This window comes from Lissotriton vulgaris, chromosome 8 (genome assembly GCF_964263255.1).
Source record: "Lissotriton vulgaris chromosome 8, aLisVul1.2, whole genome shotgun sequence".
Classification (NCBI taxonomy): domain Eukaryota; kingdom Metazoa; phylum Chordata; class Amphibia; order Caudata; family Salamandridae; genus Lissotriton; species Lissotriton vulgaris.
The window spans coordinates 550,798,161-550,819,767 of NC_141696.1; the positions used below are offsets into that span (position 1 = coordinate 550,798,161).

Genomic DNA, 21,607 nt, shown 5'->3' on the forward strand with positions numbered 1-21,607 from the left:
ATGTGAGGATTGTTGCATATGAGGCAGGCCAGGGGTACCATAGCCAGCACAAACAAGAGCAGTGAGAGGGGGAAACCCTGATGGGTGCCTCTCCGGATGGGAAACACCTCTGAGAAGGCAGCATTGGTCAGAACCCATGCTTTAGGGTCGAAGTATAGGACACGGGTGAGACGCCTAAATGGGGGGCCTAATCTCATCATAGGGAGCACAGCCTCTAAGTAACTCCAGTCAACTGTGTGGAAGGCCTTTTCAAAGTCGATGAAGAGCAGGGCCGATACGGTGGGAGCTGGTAACGTTGTGCAAGGGCGAGATGGAGGCAACATATGCAATGCCGGGTACCACGGGCAGGCATAAAGCCACTTTGGTCTAGGTGGAACAAATCGTGCAGGAGGGGGCGGAGGCATTGGGCCAAGGCAGTGGCAAAGATTTTCATCTCCGTTTTGATGAGGGAGATTGGGCGGTAGTGTGCGCAGGAGAGAGAGGGTGGCTGGGTCTTAGGAATAACCACGATAGTGGCCACATCAGTCTCCAGGGGAAAGATCCCGTCTGTACCACGTGTTGGAAGGGGTCAACCAAGTGGGGGACCAGTTGTGGTAGGCCGCATAGTATTTCTGTGGGAAGCCTTCTGACCAAGGCGTGTAACCGGAGTACAATAGGGAGATAGCACCATGTATAGCATCAGTAGTAAAGGGGAGGTCCAGAACCTTCGAAACAGTCTGGGCAATATGTGGTAGCTGAACCCCGGCCTGCTCCAACAGGTCAACCAGGGTGGCCTCGGGGGCCCAAGCCGCATAGAGCTGGGCATAGTAGCCCGCAAAAGCTTGGGCAATGGCTTGCAAAGTGTAGTGGTGGGTGCCAGCCGCGTCACAAACTTCAGGGATTATTCGGTTGGCTTTGGGATAGGAGACCAAATTATGGAGCAACTTTCTGTTTTTATTCCCCCACAGCTACTGAGTAGCGCCATAACATTTTGGCTGAGCCCAGGGAGACCTGACGGATCTCTTCCCGGAGCAGCGCAAGCTGTCTAGCGGAGTGAGCATCCTCTGTGGCATCGGGAGCCGATTCCATCTGTGCGGCCTGAGCCTCAAGTTGTAACACAAGAAAGGAGGATTTGCTTTATATGATCAGCACATCACTAAGCGTCTCTTTGCCTATACACAAAGCAATTACATATACCTGTATGTCTTAAATATTGAGTGCAGCTATGGTGTACAATGCTTATCCGCCTCAAGCATTAACCTTAGACAATCTGTCCACCAAAGGTGTAAAAGAGTATCAACCTCTAATACACAACAATACACCAGAGCACATCTGATAAAGTCTCTATAATCCTTGCGCATTTTGCACCAACATTTCAATACAGAGCTTTTTTTATCCCCATTTTCCTCCGCACAACCACTCCTTTTCAATCCAATGGAGCCTTGTAGTGTAGACAAATATTAAGACTTTGTTTCGTTAAGATCAAGTGCTTCACAGCCACAGCCACAGCTGTGAAGCACTTGATCTTAACAAAATAAAGTCTTAATATTTGTCTACACTACAAGGCTCCATTGGATTGAAAAGAAGTGGTTGTGTGGAGGAAAAGGGGGATAAAAAAAGCTCTGTATTGAAATGTTGGTGCAAAATGCGCAAGGATTATAGAAACTGTATCAGATGTGCGCTGGTGTCTTGTTGTGTATGAGCCTCAAGTTGTATCAGGCGAGCAGCCTGTGCTGCCCATTTTGTGTGAATGAGACCCACATGGGGTCCTTGCTGGCCTCCCACAGTGTGCCCGCTGAAGGGACCGAGCCCTTGTTGGCTAGGAAGTACTGTTTCAGTTCCACTCCGAGGGCCTCGGTGATCTCCACATCCTGCAAGAACCAGACATTCAACAGCCAGACTGTGCACACCTCGCAGGGGGCATGTCCGAGATGGAGGGAGATAGGGGAGTGGTCTGAGATGCCACGGGGAGGATAGTGACACCAGATACCAACTGGCAGTCGGTGGCCCGCAGGAGGACCAAATCAATGCATGAGTGGGTATTGTGGGCTGCTGAAGTGTGCATGTATTGTACTCTGCGGGGGTCCCAGACCTTCCAAGTGTAGCATAAACCCAGAGCAGAGGACCAGTCCGAAAGCCGTTTAGCGAAGGTGAGGCGGGACTCGGAGGGAGTACCTGTCGTGTCAAGGGAAGGCTGCATTACCGCGTTGAAGTCACACCCAATTATCATCTGACCCTGAGGGAAAGTAGAAATTACCTTTGTGAGGTGTTGAAGGGCAGAGGGCAGTGAGGCGGGAGGGATGAAAGTAGATAGGAGGTTGAGTACCTGACCCTCGAGCCTACTGGTCAAGGTCACATAGCGTCCCTGTGTCAATCATTGCTTTCACCAATGTGAAGGGGAGACCCTTACGAATCAATATGGCCACCCCTTGGGAGCCCCGCGTGAAACCATAGTGCCATACCCTGTCAAACCCGTAGCGGGCGTGGAAAGTGCAATGGGTTCCCAAGAGGTGTGTCTCCTGAAGATAAAGGATGTCAGGCGCCTGACGTTGGGCACTCCGGAGGACTGCGGCTCGTTTTATTAATGTCTAGTAGGCCATTGACAATTCCACGACAGAACGTGGAGGGGTCTACCAGGAGTAGGTATCCAAGGAGTGGGTGGCGCAGGGGTGAGCAAGTGTGAAGGGCTCTGGGTCCCAGGTGAGGCGATGTGTCATAGCTAGAGTAAAAGGATACGGCATGTACACTGCGGTAGGTCTCCTGTCAATGGCAGTGGTGTGTGTGTGTGCAATGAGCTGTCATGGAAAATGAAAAACGGTGGCTCACACAAGCCAAGAAAGAAAGGTTCCAGAAGGCAACAGCCCTCCTAACCCCCCAGCCCCACAACACCCCCCACCCTATATTTCCAGAAATGAAGCATCTGTAGCCCTGAAAAGTAAAAGTTAACAAGAACAATAACAAAAAGCTAATCTAAAACGTTTAGCTGGGTAGTTTGTGGCATTGCTGGAGCCCTCCATATAGACGGATATCTCTGTGTCACCTGCATAGATGAAAGAAAAGTCAAACAAAGAGTTTTGTCCCAAAAGAAGCAGTCCCCCAGGCCTCCGCCCTCAGATTACGGAATAGTCACCGGATCCCCGGAGTGCAGGACTGCGAGACTGACAGGACAGAGCGCATCAGCGCGGACGCTTTAAGATCAGGATTTAAGTCAATCAGGGACGCCATGCAGAAACTTGGCCGCATTACAGGGGGGACTCCATCTCACAGTGACGCTCATGCCTCGAGGTGCTTGCCAGCTGCGTCACCTACGCCGCGCCAGAGGCGCTCAAAACCACCTTTGGGTGACGCTCACGCCTGGAGGCGCTTGCCAGCTGCGTCACCTACGCCATGCCGGAGGTGCTCAAAACCACCCTTGGGCTCCTGCAGCACGGGACGCATGCAGCCGTGCCAAGGAAAAGCCCGGGCCAAGGGCGGTCCCGTCTGCGCCTGTTCGCGACAGGACGTGGCAGGGCTGTACCACCCCCCTGACATCTAGGCAATCACGGAGTTTGACTCAGGGTGGACAAACAAGGTACTGTTCTGTGGCACTTCCGTGCCTAATTGTAAACTGTGTGCAGAATGAGTAAGTGCAAGGCCACGAGCTCTCTGGTAGGCGGTGGGGTAACGGGGACTTTGGATGTTTTTTTGATCAGAGTGGAATCATTGTTGGTTCATCAGATCCTGCTTACAGAAAAAAGACTTTCCCTGGACACCCTTGTGGGCCAAAAACGCTCATCTATGGTCGGTTTAGCTATGGCTAAATCTCCTAATGATGCGGACTATTCGCGTTCTGCCACACCTGGTAGTATCAACAACAGGGAAAGGGCCATCTCCATCGTCTCGCCACCCCCGTCGCCACCCCCGTTGCAAGTACCTACAGAGGCACAGACTGTTTGTGGTATCTTTCTCCAGAACATTGTAGAGGATATTGATTTGGGCTCTCCGTTAGGGCATGGGGCTGGGGCTACAACGCTGATCCCGCCTACTACAAGCAATGCAATTACATCAAGCTTAGGCAGGGAGAGGTCATTACCTATGCGAAAAGGGCCCCCAAACTTTGCAGTGTTAGCACCACAAAGCCCTTAAATAACGATGAGCTACCAGTAAAGCGAACCATCGGTGGGGTGTCTTCTAAATCAACACATAAACAGAAACAAAAGCCCAGACCACAGACGCAAGTAATCAGGCCCCCTGATATGGTAGGTCTAGTAGCCAATAAAACGTCCTACAGTGGTGAAGGTGTTAGTGCTGAGCTGGGGGTTCATCAGGAGTTTGGAAAAGAGTGGAAACGTTGATAACTGTTCTGTTGGGGCCCCTACTAGACAAAATAAGGTCAATTGAGCAGAACGAGGTGAGGCAGTCAGACCTGTGTTGCCGCCCGAGCTGAACGCTGCCCACAGTGCACCCCCCAATCTTCTTTTAACTATTCAAAGCCTGGTTTTTAAACTCATTTTTAATCCCCCCAGACTCCCCTTACCTGCTCAGTTGCACAGCCCTTAATCCCGGTTCTTTCTTTAACAGGACTTTGTCCCCAGCCCCGGTCCACCGCGGCAGGAGCCGTTTGAGTGGAGGGCGGGGCCAAACTCTGTCAGCTGCTACTACAGGGGCGGAAGCACTTCCGGATTCCCCTTCATTAACACATAGATAGTAGATAGTAGATGCGTGCAGCGGGCGCGCCCAGCATGCCAAAGGCAAGCCCGTCTGCGCCCGTCCGTACCCGGACAGCGACCAGCACCAGCCATGCTGCCCGTTGGCAGCCAGCCCCCAGACCAGGACTCACGAGGGAACAAATCCTGGCATACCGCTTTAAAGGCTGCAATAACCCCACTTATACAGATCCTATCACGGTTGCTCATAACTGCGCTGGCCAAATCCTTCACTGTAACAACTGCTCTTTCACGTTCAAGGATACCCTGAACAATGCATGTAAACAATCAGAAACATCTGCTACCTCAAATTTAAAGACAAATAGAATTTCAACTGCTATACCTATTAAAGCCTGCTTGATCAACTGCAGGTCACTCCCCAGGCATGCTGACGATATCTTGCTTCTCCTAGAGACCAATACTTGGGATCTGGTCTTCCTAACTGAAACCTGGCTAAGGGAGAGTACTTCACCCACTATTAATCTGGCCATCCCTGACAGTTATAAAATTGTTACTGAAAACCGCGAAGGACACAGGCTAGGAGGAGGACTAGCCATAATCATTAAAAGAGATTGGGATATATCACACAAAAAGATAGAGACCAAAGAGTCACTAGCAGCCTTGTTTTTTTAAGATTACCATCTCACCCACACTTAACATTTCAGGAACCTTAGTCTATAACCACCTGACTCTAAATTAACTGAGTTATGGAATATGTGCGAACTCATCGCTGATCAGTCCCTGAAATACACAAATTATTTGGTCCTAGGGGACTTCAACATCCATATGATAAAGCTCATTGTCCCCACGCCTCCCAACTAATCTTAACCAACTAGTTACACCCCCCACTCATACAGCCGGCCACACACTGGATCTTGTCTTTATGAATATACTGACTCTATCAGTAGAAAACCCCATCCCCCTGGCATGGTCTGATCACCATTTGGTTCCTTTCAATCTCACTTTCACTATAAACGTAGACAACAGGGAAAACAAGCAGGAAGTCCGACGAAACTGGCGGAATGTTTCTTCTGAATCTATAGGCCCAGCACTTCTTAATACACCAATGTTATTTACAGGCAATCCAAACAAGGATGCCGCAAACTTTAATCATTGGGTTACCAAGGCTCTGGATACTATTGCCCCTATGAAAACCACTAAATCAGCCAGACAAAAACCTTCAGCACAGTGGTTCACACAGCAGCTCCAAACCGAAAAAAGCAAATGTAAAGGACTCGAACGATTATGGCGAAAAAACTACTGTGTTGAAACCAAAAATATTTACAGAAAAGTGGTGAACCAATTTCACAAATTGAAGCACATACCTATTAAAGATTATATAGCCTCTCAAATAAAAACATTGAATACCACCTCAAGGGATGTCTTCAAAATTGTCCAAAGCTTCATGAGACCGTAATCTTTGAAGAGTAATAATACTCCATCAGAGATCCTTTGTGAAAACCTATCGAGTTTTTTCCAAGAAAAAATTGAGGATATCTATACCTCATTTACGGTGAATGAAATCCCGACACCACCTCATTCCCCACATTCAGTAATCTGGTCAGTTTTCGACCCACTCAGCCGTGATACATCACTTAATCTACTGCAGCAAATCAAATCTGGCTCTCCCTTAGATCCCCTCCCGGCTAAACAGTACAATAAATTGGCCCAATTACTCAACCCCTCACTAAATATGCTTGGAATGCCTCACTGGAGACAGGCATCTATCCGGATATGTGGAAAACAGCCCTTATCCAATCCATTCTAAAAAAGAAAACACAGACCCTAACATTTTACATTTTATTTAGACCTATATCCCTTCTGCCTGTCCCAGTCAAGGGTCTTGAAAAGGAGGTACAAAAACGGTTATCAAATTTCTTGGAAACCAACAAGCTGTTGCATGATACTCAGTCCGGATTTCGAGCGGGATACAGCACCAAGACTGCACTCCTGGAAGTAGCGGAAACTAATTGAGAAACCTTGGACAAGAGCTGCTGTGCAATGTTGGTGCTGCTTTACCTGTCAGCAGCATTTGACACGGTGGCCCACAAGATTCTTATTAACAGACTAAAACAACTAGGGATTTCAGATTTCAGGGACAGTTTTAGCATGGTTTCAGTCCTTCATTGAGGGACGAGTCCAAAAAATCAGGCTACAACCGTTTGTTTCATCTCCCCAACCTTTGATCTGCGGAGTCCCAGCCCTACCCTTTTTAATGTGTATCTTGCTCCCTTAGCCCCACTCATCGAACAACATGATGTAAGTGTCATCTCATATGCTGATGACACTCAGCTTATGTTTGCTTTTAAAGACCACTCAGAGGAAGCGATTCCAAATGTAAGCATTGCCTGATTGACATCTCCACCTGGATGACCACCAACTGTCTACGGCTGAATGCCGATAAAACCGAAGTCCTTTTCTTTAACCAACCTACGTCCCCCAGATCCGACCTCTGATGGCCTTTGGTACTTAATCCACCCCCTTGCCCTGTTACCTCAACAAGAAACTTGGGTTTTAAAATCGACAACACTCTATCGTGTAAATCCCAAATTGGACATGTTTCTTCCATTTATTTCTTGAAACTAAAAGTGCTGCGTAAATTCCTCCATCTACTACCCATAGAGTGCAGAAAAACTATTGTCCACGCCCTAGTGACATCCCAATTAGACTATGCTAACAGTCTATATCTGGGCTTACCAGACTATCTGTACAGAAAGCTGAAAACAATCCAGAACGCAGCTGCGAGGCTTATAAGAAACATCCCACTCAGACACCATATCTCTCCTCATTTACGCAGCCTTCACCATTGCCTACAGAGCAATAAAGGCCAATAGCCCCTTTACCTTAGGAAACGTATTCATACATCCCACCAGACAAGAAACCTCAGATCTAACCACCTAGAACTTCTTGTTACACCTAGTTTTGCCAACGCTAGAATAGGTGGACGCTCGTTCTCTGTCAAAACAACCGCGCTCTGGAACTCGTTACCCCTACAAATCAGGAAGGCCCCTTCGGAACTTAGCTTCCGCAAGCTACTAAAAACATAGTTATTTAACCTTCCTTAGCCTCGGATGGGCCACACAATGCTAACCGTTTCTCTCCTCCTCTCTGTGCAGCGCCGGGACACTCCCGTCGGGGGTAGACGCGCGCTCCATAAGACACTTTATTATTATTATTATTATTGAGGAAAAATTGTTGTCACTCTTGGCCCAGATTAGTGCACCCGTCAATGAGGCTAGCCGGTGTGTTTCTAGCGTTTGAGGGGAATTGGAAGTTCCCAAATCCCCAGTCGTACCGGCTGTAGCAGCGGGCGAGGAAGGGAAAACGAAGTTAACGAACAGTCCACAGGCACACAGGATGTGGGTGGTAAAGTGTCACACCCAGTCCACCCGGTAGGAAACAGAAATAGTACAAGTATTACTACTAAGGGACATAGGGACTTGAGGGCGGGGACCGCAGGCAGTACCTCAGTACAACAAACAGCCCCTACTAATACAGTGGGTAGAGCCACTATACAGCAACACTCTAGGAAGTTGCCAACTCAGAGTGTCCGGGGTACTACTGATCTGCCGGTTTTAAATTTACCCCCCGCCTCATGCCCATACACTGTGGTTTTGATGGGCGTTCCAGCCAGTACGAGCGATTGAGAAGAATTTACCTCAAAGTTGATTAACAAGGCAGCACACTGGATCTGTAGGAACGCAGGGTTCAATATTACCGATTATAGGCACATCCTGATGGCCAGAAGGGTGTCTTGGATTGGTAGTACTAGGAAAATTTTCCCAGGGGATGGTGTGATTGTGACTGTAAAGTACTCCAAGCTTGCATGCAAGTTGCTCATTCAGAGTAAGGGGCTCCATCAAGATGAAGGGGGCTCAAGCATTAAAATGCTCCCACTGGGCTTCTTTTATAGACACATGATGAACCCGAATAACCAGCATGAACACAGGGGGCATTTGGTGAGAGTGCATGGGGGAGGCTTTATAGTCCCGACATATAACTCTTACGCCCCACTCAGTAATGCTAGAGATTTAAACTATATCGATTGACTGGGCTTGCCTGGGGTAGTCAAGGGTGTCCATGCCCATGTAAGCAAAGTCATTGTCATAGATTTTGGAGGGACAGTAGTGGTGAGCACAATTGGGGGAGTAGCAAGTCCAACTAGTTCAGACTATCAAGCAGCTTGAGTGCAAGAGCTCAATGACAAAAATATGGAAGACCATGGGCCCCAAACCCACCCGATATTAGTTCTTTTTCGTATCTGGGGACTTTATTTTTTGGTGTCTAAATTAAAAAAATTTACTAGAGGAGAAATGTCATACTCTAACTATTTGCTCTGGGTCGATCATGAAATTTGCACAAAGGTTAGGTCGATGGTCACCTGAGCAAATTTTGAGATTATATAGCTCCATGTGTTGAGCCAAAGTTCTGGGAAACAGCCAACACATCGGGGTCAAAACATCGCGGTGCCACATCGCATGCTTTTAGTACGCATGCTACGACGGCGGGAGGCCATTAACATCGCATGCAATTACAACGCATGCAATGTGAAGATCCCATTACAATGGGCTTTTCCAACAGAAAAATCATGGTTTAATTCCATTACAACTAGCTTTTCAAACACAGAAAAATAACCGATTAATTCACGTACCTTGAAACGGAAACGACCTCAGAATGATAGAAGGGGCCAATTGTATTGTTGCTTAAATGTCAATGATCTGAAAAATGTCATGATTCATTCAATATCCTAAGGTTATTTAAAACAGACCTGGGGCACAGTGCAAAACAAAACAACATGCAGTGAATGTGGAACCTCGTAGGCGGACCTGGGCGAACAGTGCAACAGCAAACTGCAGTTAGTATGAAACCTCGTAAGCGGGAATGCAACTCGGCACCCTCCAAAGAGACGAGTATAACCTTGGTGCGATAAATCCTCTGTTGTTAGGCAGCCAAATTCTGGGACAAGGCCAGTGGCAGGATGTTGTCACAAGATAGACATAGTCAAGAAATGTAATGATAAAATACGGGCTACTATAACTTGCAACAGCCAAATGCAACTTTAACCACAAACATGTTAGTTACCTAGATCAGTGTCAAGACAGCATAACATCACGGCAACCAGCTCCTGGATATCAGGCGGTCTGGTGTGGTAGACTGTTAACTACCGCATTTAACATCGCGTTGTCATGTCGCGCGATGTAAACGCAGCGATGTGACATGCTATCCAATGATATGGCCGCATTAACGTCGCAACAGCATGCGATGCAAACAATGGCGATGTAAGCGCCGTTGCATTGTAAATGACGCGCTGTAAACGCGCGCGCAATAAAACGACACAATGGATCGTCATACAAGTTCTATATGGACGTGAAGTATGGGATTTATTGATGCGAAGTAACTACAAATTGAGGAAAATAAGTATTTTCGGCAATTGGTCAAAGTGCCTCAGAGCACGCCATCCCATATAGTCCATGAAGAACTTGGCGTTTCTTACATTAGGGACAGGTTGGGAGTTAAACCCCTAGTCTGCTGGGTTAAAATTTGGGCAAACTCGGAGGCGACATTTAGTAGGCAGGTCATAGCAGATTGCCTCGCCCGGGATCGGGGGCTTAATATCCCATGGCTAAAGTACGTGAAGGAGACTCTCGAGGGAATAGGATGTGCAGACCTTTTTACTAACCCTTCTAAAATATCTATGCAGGATAAGGCCTTGGTTAATGACTGGTTTTTAAGCATGTTACAACACTCAGAGAAGATAGGGAGCTGATTAAGCCGTCAGAGAGAGAACATCTTTTAACCAAAACATCTATGGGCATTGAATCTTATCTGTCTTATTTTCATAACGCCCACAACAGATTTTTAATCACACAGCTCAGACTAAATCTTCTGCACTACGTACTAGCTGACCCGGCTGGATATACATCATCTATAGAGATGAAAAGACCATGTGGATGCGACCAACAGTCTCCACAGGATACCCTTCACTTTGTTTTACTATGTCCCTTTTATTCACAATCTAGGAGCCTATTTTAAAGAAAGACAAATTTAAACATGCAAGGGTGGCATTGTTATTTTTAAAACTATCCTCAGATGCTTTGACTCTGTTTCGTACTGTAAATTCTTTAAGGGCAGCGGTCAGGCTTAGAGCAACAAGGAGCATTTGGAGAACATATGTCTCTTGTTATGTCATTTTTTATATGGCCTTGTGAAAGAATTGGTTATGGGGAGGGGTACCTAATTATTGATGTATTGAATATGTATTATGGAACATGTTAGATTGTTGAATTGTTTTTTAACTTTGATGTATTTTACTTGTACTTTCATGGTATTTTTTTATACCGAATAAAGTAATGTGACTGATTGATTAATTGATTGATTGAAGTCAATCAGGGAATTGGCTGTGGTTTAGCCGTCCGGTGTTTCAGAGGAAATCAGCAAATGGGAGCTTGCGCCCGATGAGGGTGAGGGGCCTCTCTTCTGATCCCTCCTCTTGCGAGATTGAAGAGGCTGTCGCTGAGGCTTAGGAGGGGACGACTGCGACTCTGAAGGTGTTGACAAGCCGGTGGAGGAAGGGGCCCGGGTCCGTGGCGGGCGTTCCTCCGTGAGCCAAGTCCAGGCCGCCTGCGGGGTATCAAAGAAGATGGCTTTGACCTGAAAACCAACACAGAGGCGACCCGGAAAGAGAAGTCCATATCGTAGCCCAAGGTTGCGGAGTTTTTGTTTAACCTCCAAGTAGGTGCGCCGTTGGGCCTGTACCTCCCTCGTATAGTCCGGAAAGACCATTATCGTGCAGTTTTGATATTTCAGGGGGGTGTGGGCCCACGCCTCTGAGAGGATTGTGTCTCTATCAAAGAAGTTCAGGATCCGGATGATGAGGGGGCGAGACGGCGCCCCAGACGGAGGTCTGGGCTCAAGGAAGCGATGGGCACGCTCCACCGCGAACTACACAGAAAGAGCGTCTTTGGGCATCCAGGACTTCACCCAAGTCTCCACGAAGGCATCCGACCGGCCCTGCTCAACACCCTCAGGGAACCATATAAGGCGCAGATTGTTATGGCGAGATCGGTTTTCGGTGTCTTCAGCCTGGTGCTGTAGTTCTGAGGTCTGAGTCTGTAAGTGGGCCACTTGGGTTTTCAGCTGACCCAGGTCATCCTCTGCCATGGAGATGCGTGACTCAGCCTCCAATATCCTCACTGTAGCGTTGTGCAGATCCTGGCGGATGAGGGGCATGTCCCCCCGCACCTCGCCAATTTTACCCTCCACCGATGCCTGGGAGGTGCTGATGGGTTGTAGGATAGTGGAGAGGTCCCCTCCGGTCAGCAGTGGTGTATTGGTCCATTTTTGTTTGAGTTTGCGGGGGGCATCTTTGGGGCACAGTCGCGGCCCATCTCTCCTGTGAGGTCAGCCTGGCATCTCGATGGAAGGGCAAGGCCAGGCCGGCGATTGGGAGAGGGGAGGGGGAGTCCAACACCCAAGCCGTCAATGCTCAGGTTCGGGTGTCGAACCCACCCAGACACCAGATCCCAGTATTAGGAGTTGTGCCAGGAGAAAGGTGGGGTTTAGTGTTTTTTCGCCACCTGGAATAGCGATTTGGCCGGGGGTAGAGTGGCACCCCTCGATCTCAGTGTGACCCCTGCCGGTCAAAGGTGGGACCAAATAGGAGGGGGTGGGGGAGGAGGGGGGCCTCCTCCTGCCGCTCGATAAGCGCGGCCGATTCGTCCCTAACCTCAGTTCCTACCACAAAATGGAGGAGGCCCGCACGATAGTCCTGTCTGGCCAGGATCCAGTGGATTTGATGGTCAATCAACAGGGCTTCACAGAGGGGGTGACAAGGTTTGCCATGCAGGGGGGAGCAGTGCCGGGATCACCCGCCGCTTGATGGGTGTGGCGGCTAGCACCCGGCAGATGCCCACCCGCAAGTTGCCCCTAGGCCTGGACCCCCAATCACTCGGCCAATGCCAGCACACCCCCAACAGTGCATCCGCAAGTGGGAGGCAAGACTGAAGGGGATAGAGCGGAGACCAAGTCACAGTGGGTCACAAGCAGAGCGCGGGGGCCATGGGCGCATAGGCAGCACCGGGAGTCTCCTCCATGAACCTCCGCTGCACAAGTAGGTCGCACCCACCTCCTTAAAGGGACGTAGATGTCCAGCCGAGTTCAGGCCGAGGGAGGAGTCGTCCACCTCCGTCCAAATCCACCGCCACCGGGAAGCGCCACATCGGAGGCGAGGCTGTGTCAGCAGGCAGAGGCAGTGGGCCTCTGGACATCAAGAGAATGGCGGGAGTGTCTCCGCAGCTCCGCAGTGCCAGCAGCTAGGCCCCACAATGACCAGCAAGCCCAGGGGCCCCCAGGATGGGCGTCGCACAGTCCCACCGTGAAGTGGATCCCCCACGGAGCTCCGATAAGGCAGGACTAGGTCAGGAAAAGAAGAGAGGGGAGGGCGGCTAGGCTGCAATGGCCGCTCGGGAAGGCCCGACCGGGGAAGCAACCTCGGAGAGGGTCCAGTCCGCAAATAGGTCTCAGGGAGCGGGCAGAGCGGCCCGGGAGGTGCAGGAGCGTCCAGAGTCCGAAGGCGTGGCCTGACCAGAAGAACAACTTGGGCCACCCACCAACGGGGCCCCAGGCAGTCAGTCACCACCACCCGAACTGGTGGCCGATATGGGCCGCAAGCGGCCGCACCCCCAGGCGCACCCCCGGTGCCACGAGGAGAGCCGGAGTCGGAAGCAGACCAGGCCAGGCAGAGGAAGGGGGGCAAACCCCCGGCGACCCAGGAGCCCATCTAACCGGTCGTGGGAGGGCCGCTATTGCATGCAGATCATCCGCCAGGCTGGCACTGGAACATCAACGGAGGCCACGAAGCATCGCCGCCGACATCTAGCGGCAGAGGTGCCAGAACAGCCGTGGCCATGGAATCGCTTCCCCAGGCAGGTAGGGTGGCAACAGTCATCCCGCTGGGCAGCGTGAAGTGGGGCAAAGGGTTTGGGACCTGGCCGCGGGTTATAGGATACACTGATGGCAGTGGATTTTGGCGCGGATGACGGAGGGGTCCAGACCACTCTTAGAGTGCGACCGCCATCTTGACACGCCATGCACTGCTCCCCATGTCTACACTTTTAAATCACCTGCTTGCCTGTGGTCAGGTGCGGAACTCATTTTGAAAAGGAGTTTTGGTGACTTTTTTGAAAGTAGGTAAAGAGCATGAGGATCCGAAATCTTATAGTTTTATGCTTTCTCTGTTGAGAATAAACATCTAATTTATCTAAATAACTATCAAAAGTGAGGTGAATTTGGGGATGGTGTGGCTTAGGAGCCGTTGATGGTGAACTCGTGAGCTGAGAGCTCTGCACCAGCTGGGCTAATTATCTTATATATTGTTGACTCCACCCATGCCCAGGGGTAGGCTTTGGGGTCCTGACCCGCCGAAGGTGCTGGGGATCCCAGTCAGTCAAATACACTTTATTCGATTTGTTAAAATCATAAAAGGCATAAAAATGTACAAACATTCATAAAAATACAACAATTCATATATTTACAAAGTCAGTGCAAAAACTCCTTTGGGACCTGTACACTGCTAAAACTCAGGAATATTAGATGGTGATTAATAAGGCAATCAGGATGATACATTCAATGGCATTATTTTTGTTTCAATTCTAATTGCCGCCACTAAAAAACTAGCCATGTGAAAGGTAATGCGGGTACTGCACAGCATCTGAAGGTAAATAAGAGCCGGTCTGACTTGAATAAAGCCAGCCTCTTTCAGAATTGGGAACAGATATTTTTTCCTTATCCCTTCATAGAACCCGCAGAACATAATGAAATGCATAGTATCTTGTTGCGAAAAGATATCGCAATTGCAAGGTGAACCTTCTTCTGGTTTACACCATAAAGGAAAGCAGCCCAGGGAGTACTGTATCAGATTAAATCTGAATGTAGTCAGTAAGACTCTATAGAAAGGTCTAGTTACAAACTTAAGGTATGGCTCGAGAGCGGGAGAGATTGTGAGCATATAGTGCCGTCTAACTGAGGGTTTCTGAAATTCCCGCTCCTCGCGAGCCAATCTAAACCTGTCCATAAAGTGCGACTTGGTCCAGTTAATGTCCTCCCTTCTGATGCATGAGGGCGTTAGAAAAAGCTCTGGGCGGCCTATCTGGCCAAATGAGGATCTCAGGTATTCAAGCCAAGGTATTTTTTTTGTGTGATCCAGTGCCATCACATTTTTCAAGATAGCGTGATTCAGGGTTATTTCCGGATTGAGCCATGTTTTTAGCCAGGAGATTAATGGGGCTAATTTTAACTTGTCTGAAACATGGTCCAAGCCCACCTCAGAATGGATTGAAAAGGTGGGAGTGGGCTGAGGAACAGACAGGAGGTATCTTAAAAACCTGTTCTCAGCTCTTTGGATTTTATCAAGTGGAACATAACCCCAAATGGAAGCGCCATATGTGGCGATTGACAGACATTTAGAATTGTAAACTTTTAAAAGAGCCTCCATGGTCCTAGCCCCAGCCTTTTTGAGAAGCCCATAAGTGCTGTTGTGGATCTTGCCACAGAAATACTTTTCGCCTTGACCTGTGGGGCCCATGTCCCCCTCTCGTCGAAGAAAACTCCTAAATAGGAAAAGGCTGCCACCCTGGAAACCACCTCGCCCTTACAAGTAAAGGTTTTAGATTTATGCTTATGTCTACGGAGTCCAACCACCATTGAGTGTGATTTTTTCGCATTTATCTTTAGGTCCAAACGGTCCATAAAGGTCCCAAATAGGTCCAGCAATTTCTGAAGTCCCACCCCAGTACGGGCGATCAAAACTGCATTGTACGCGTACAGGAGAGCTGGTATAACTGCATCTCCTACACACGGCACATCCACCCCTGGTACATCTAAGAAGTTACCTAATCCGTTAATATAAATGGTAAAGAGAAGAGGGGCTAGGATGCAACCCTGGCGCACCCCCGGTCCGATTTAAAGCAGCTCATGCACCTGCCCTCCTTTGTGACCCTGGTGAAGGGACGCCATGAAGTTAACTAAGGGGGGGTCAATCCTATCTCCAAAAGAATTGGCCACAACTTACCTCTATTTACCATGTCGAAGGCCGGGGAGAGGTCCATAAAGGCTAGATATAACGACCCCTCCTTGGCTATGGTATATTTAGAGATTAAAAGGTGCAGGTTTGAGCACTGATCCAGTGTACCTCTTTTTTCTCTGAACCCATATTGTAAATTAGACAGAGCCCCCCTACTCTCAATGTTGTCCCTTAGTTTGTACAATAAGACTCTGCCTAGTATCTTAGTCGCAGAGTCTAACAGGGAAATGGGTCAGTAACAAGCGGGGTCATCACGCTGCCCTTTTTTAAAGATCGGCACAATGATTGAGGTGGCCCATGTGGCAGGAAAGATATTGCCATTTGCTGCGTAAAATACATTTGTGAGCACCTTGGCCCACAAGTTGGGTGAGTGTCTATAGAGGTCTGAGGGGACACCGTCCGGCCCAGGGGCCTTATTTTTAGAGGTCTCAGAAATTGCTCTCTCTACTTCATTGCAGTCAAAGTGTAAGGGGGCTGAATCAGAAGCCGGCAACGGGCTTCTTAAGGCACCAGACTCTGATTCACCATAAACTTCTCGAAAGTGACGAAGCCATTTATCATCGGAGATAACGCAGTCCATATCTGTGTTATCGTCGTCTGAGAAAAAGGGCTGATTAATGGTCGCCCGGAATTGGTTGCTGTCACGCAAGACATCAATTGACAGTAGTTTTTCCCATGCCTCCTTTTTTAGGGCGCATTTCCTATTGTTAATCGTATGTTTATACATCTTCCTCCTCTGCGAAATGACAACCTTATCTCTTGGGGTGGTTTTTAAGGCTTGCAATAAACCCCTATGTGCTTTTGAACAATCGTGGTCGAACCATTTATGTAGGTAGTTACCTCCTTTGCGAGGTTTACTTGTCAAGTTGTGCGAAATTTGTGCACTTATAGACTCAAATGCGCCCATGATAACTTCCTTAGGGGCATGGCGATCCTGGCAAAGTGCCAGACTGCCTTCAATTTTGGGGAGTAGTTCCTTAAGAAAGTTGTCCAGTACAACCTTTGCCCACTTGAGCCTTCTCTCTTGGTCTTTTGGGAGGATGGCAAACTCAGTTTGGGGGGAACTGAACCTAATCCCTGTAGGGTCATGCCACCATAACGTGAGCAGGACCGGATTATGATTGCTGTATATTGACATAATTACTTTATAGGTCACAACTCTCCTTAAAATGCCAGGAGTCGCAAAATGTAATCTAGCACTGAACCTGGGTCAGTGCCCTTAAAGGTAATTGCCCTTGCCTCGCCCTCAGTGCAACTAGATTAAAAAATGTTGAAGTTAGCCAGCAACTCCTCAAGGGCCTCTCCATGTCTAGAATGCTCAAAGTGGGGAATCACTGAGCCTACTGGGCCCTCCTGACTCCCTATGTGACAAACGTCACTGCATGGGTGAATATTAAAATCGCCCATTAATATGAGCTCGAAATTAGTGTATTGGTTTTGACTGAGGTTAGTTAAAAAAATTTCAAGTAGGGCAATATGTTTAGTGTTATCGTCCCTGTCACAAGAATTGTAGAAATTTATAAAAATAGATTTACAGGTGGGCGAGACAACCTACTGAACTATTAAGAGGTTAGGGGACCTAGCCTTCACCAATTTGTGTTTTCCCTTAAGTTTTAAGGAGAAGAGCATAATAAGACCACCTTTCGCTCTACCTGCCATGCTTGGAATGGCCGGCTCAACAAAGCTGGTAAAGCCATCCAACCAAAAGCTAGGGGAGGAATCCCAAGTTTCCTGTAAGGATATAATATCATGACTAGAGACAAAATCAACCCAAACAGGATCTGCCCTTTTTGTTCTAATGCCGGCTATATTCCAGCTGATAATTTTATACTCTTCTGATACGTCGAGGTTAGATTGAATTGAGTGTTAGACGGGATTGGCGCTGGCAGTCAATCTATCTCTTCAATATCTGAAAGGGGAGCAAATTGGTTACTCAGGAATGGGCCGTTGGTCTCTACGGGTATATGTCGTGGCTGGGAGTGGAGTGCCATCAGGGGACCCAGAACCCCATCTCAGGCGTGCAGGCGACTCCCCTGAGTCCCTGTGCATCCCAGATCTATGCCCCAAGCCCTCCTCTCTAACATGGGGCGTCGTAGCCCATGGTATATAACTGGGGGTGGGTAGCAGAAGCCCAGAGGGACAGGTCTCATGTGCCCTGGATGTATGAGCTCCGAGCCATCCCAGAACAGCCTATCTGCCAAGTCCACATCGTTAAAATTGATTATGATACAGTCCCCCTCTATTTTCTGTGGGCGTTTCCCAATCCAGCCCACCCTTCTTGCTTTGATAATCCTATTAGAGATGTCCAACCCTCCGCTACAGAACTCATTGCACCAAGTTCAGGCCTCTTGCATCAAGTCTAGGACTGACTCACCCTCTCCCTCTAGTAAGGGGGGAACTCCTATATATGTGGCCACTAAAGGAGCGGCCTCCGGGGCAAATCCAGTTTTATTTTACAGTCTTTTGCTGACATGCTAGAGCCTAGGGTAGGTGTCGATACACTACCGGCTGCGTAACCTGGCCTAGCAGGAATAGAAACACTGCTGCTTGATCGTGTGTGAGTCTCCCGGCTCCTAACATTGACGGAAATCACCCCATCGTTGTGCAACAGGGGCCCAGAGGGTTTGGGGGCCTCTTTGGGATTTTTACTTGAAGAGGCAATTTCAGGCAAAGATGCTTCCTGACCCAAAGTGCAATTTTTAACATATGTATCTATTAAAGCACATTTCTTAAGAAGACCGGCTAAACATGTATTCAAAGTGCCCACAATGTCTTTTGCTATGTCCATTAATAACGGCTCTATGCGTGCTACAAACATAGACTCTAGCTGGGCTCCAAGATTGTCATTAGTTACAACCACACTATTAGATGAAGCATCTGGCTTTTTCCTATTTTTGGTGTTCCTCTTAGGGTTCAGGCCAATGGGCAAGGTACGCCGTTCTGAAGGAAGGGCTTTGGGTTTACCAAGTAAAGGACATACAGAAGGAGCCGCAATGTTCGTAGGTTGAATCAGTACTACTTCAGGCTCTAAAGGTATATGTGGGGTTTGTTCTGTATCAATAACCACCATATGGGTTGCGAGGTGTGATGGGGTTAAGCCGAGTTCTTGCTCTGCATTTGCAATTTCCTTCGTGAGGGCCCCCACAGCGGAGGAAAGATAAGATATAATCGACTCGGAATGTCTGGGCACCTTAGCCTTCTTCCCCCCCTCCTCGGGATTAGTGAGTTTCTTGCACTTACCTATCTTGGGATATCAGGGGGCTAGCCCAGCCCGGCCTCTTCTGGCCACAGACGGCCCGCCCTTTGCCCGGGCTTGGCCTGCGTGCGGTCCCCTGACGCGGGAGGAGCAGCTTTCCTTTAGGCGCCTCCGGGCACAGAAGTGGCTGGAAGTAGGCGTCGTCCCAATCCAGCAAGGGACGCTGGGTAATGTAGTTCACCGCTCTCCCCGCTCGGCGACCGCATTGACCCCAGCGGCAGCGGGGAGAACAGCGGCGTCGGCGTCTGTGTCCGTGGGACCCCAGGAGATATGTAGGTGCTCGTGCTTGCCCCCAAAGAGTACTGGGGATCCCAACATCGTCCCTTGAGAGACGACCGGGATGTGGTGGCAGAGCAGCGCAGGACTGGCGAGGCTGCAGTAAGATGGCAGCCTGAGGTGGAGTGGTGAGACGAGAGGCAGCCGGAAGCGAGTGCCGGATTAAGCTGCGGGAGATGGGCTGTGGACCCAGGAACCTGACGCGTTGTCGGTGAATCGAGGGCCCACCCTGAGACAGCTGTGGCAGTGAACCCGGGTCCTGAACTCAACTGGCTCGGTTTCCCAGTGGGGGGCTCCCTCGTGTGTGTGGCGTGGAGGACCCCAGGACCAGACCGCGCTACAAACTCAATGGCAGCCTCCTCAGGAATCGGATTGGCAGGTGCTGCTTCTTTGTCTGGGCCACTTTCCTGCCTGATGTGGCCCTTACCGATGGACACCCTCTCTCCGTAGTAGCTGTATGGCCTGAAGAGCGACCAGTGGGGCTGGACTACCCTAGCGCCCAAAAGAGAAGGAGGGCTACAAGACGGGCAGGGGCCAGTGCAGTCGACAGGGTGATGGCAGCGGGAGACGGAATTATACTTGGAACAGGCCCATAGGGTCCTCCCCTGCCCCCCAGATCGAGAGGCAGTTGCTGCAGCAGGGAGCGGCAAGAGTGGCACACTGTGACACCCGGGCCCGTGGAGGTGATGCTGCATGTTGGTCTTGTCTGATCGGTCAGCCTGATGTGACAGAGCTGCTCTTGTGGACAGAGCCAGCCTGCGCCACTGCAGACCGTAGGAGGCCACAGAAGAGGGGGGCCAACAGTGACTGCACACGCTCCTTGGCTACACTGAGAAGCGGCTCTGCCCCGAAGGTGGCAGACCACGGCATGATGGATGTTGGTGTGGCAGAGTGGCACTGCACCGGATGGATGATGGTGACATGTTGAGCATTGAGCAGGCTCTTCTCAGTGGTGTTGCTTGGAAATTGGGACATATTAACTCCATTGAGACCTGAGGGCGTCTTCCTAGAGATTGCTGCCACTCGCCGGCTGCCCGTCACTTAGTGGCTTTGGGTGGTGAGGTAGGAGGACACCCAGGCCTATTGCAATCTAATGCGGTGTGGCTGTTCGCTATTGTACTGGTCCTTCTATTCCAAATTCGCTTGCTGGCCTGCTTCCTGATAGGATTAAGCAGTACTATCTAGGCATTCTTAGTGCTGTTCCTCCGAAGTCACCCTGACACTCTTTTCTCCCTTCTGGGTCAAGGGTTTCTGGACTGTCGTCTGCCCTGAGGCCTGGGCACCTCTGCAAAGTTTGATGTAAGGTGCAATGACTTACCTCAGTGGGGACATTCTACGACAGTGGCGTGGCCTGCCCCGGACACTGATTAGACGAGCCTCTAGTGGACGACCCTGAAGTACAAGCCTGGTGGTTGGCTGGGCTACTACAGCAAGAGGCCAATGACAGGGAGGCCATCGCCCGAACAAGCAGACGGTGGTAAGGAGGGCACAGCCTGCACACTGGGGTGAGACAGAGGTGCTGGCGGCAGCTCCCCACCAACCCAGAGAAGGGCGCACTCGATCCGTGGTTGGAGAACAAACCTCATTGGGGATGAGGAAGCCTAAGGCAAAGCAGGCTGCACCCCTGGAACACAAAGACAGTGCAACGGACACAGTACTTAAAGAATCTGGAGGAGAATCGCCGGAGATACGTGTGCACCAACAATTGGCCAAGATCTTAGAGGCCATCTCCGATACCAAGGCAACATTGCATCAGGACATTAGTACGGTTGGAGTGGGCTTGGGCTTGTTGCGGGCAGAACATGCTAAACTGGCAGACAGAGTGAAACAATCTGAATCAACTCTAGAGGTGCGCAACAGGCTTTGGCCGAGCAGGCCAGAGAACTATTCAGTAGGGTCAACGTACCGGTGCGACTAGCGAATGATGCAGAGGGGCAAAACCGGAGGAACAATGTGAGGGTTCTGGGACTGCCAGAAGGAGTGGATGGCCAAGAAATGGTCAAATACCTGGAGGCATGGCTCCGAGAAGTGGTTCCTCCAGAGGGACTACTGCAGTTCTGTACACTGGAAAGAGCTCATCGTGTGCCTGCCAGACCACCAGAACCAGGAATGCACTGCGTCCTGTGGTGGCCAGACTGCTCCACTTCCGGGACAGGGATATGTTGTTACAGAGGGCATGTTCAGAGGGGCCATACACAGTGGAGAACAATAAGGTGTCTCTGTTTCCAGATTACACACTTGAGGTCCAGAGACGCCGTACCTCTTTCCTTGAGGTTAAGAGAGCTCTGCATGAGGAGGGGATGCAAAATTCTTTGGTGTTCCCGGCTAGAC

The 21,607-nt window shown here is 49.7% G+C and overlaps 1 protein-coding gene across 1 annotated transcript in view; it reads right to left on the reverse strand.

Annotated features, from left to right (window-relative positions):
- ITGBL1 (integrin subunit beta like 1) overlaps positions 1–21,607 on the reverse strand; it is a 1,224,736-nt gene that overhangs the window by 360,319 nt on the left and 842,810 nt on the right. The gene's annotated exons all lie outside the window — the stretch shown is intronic.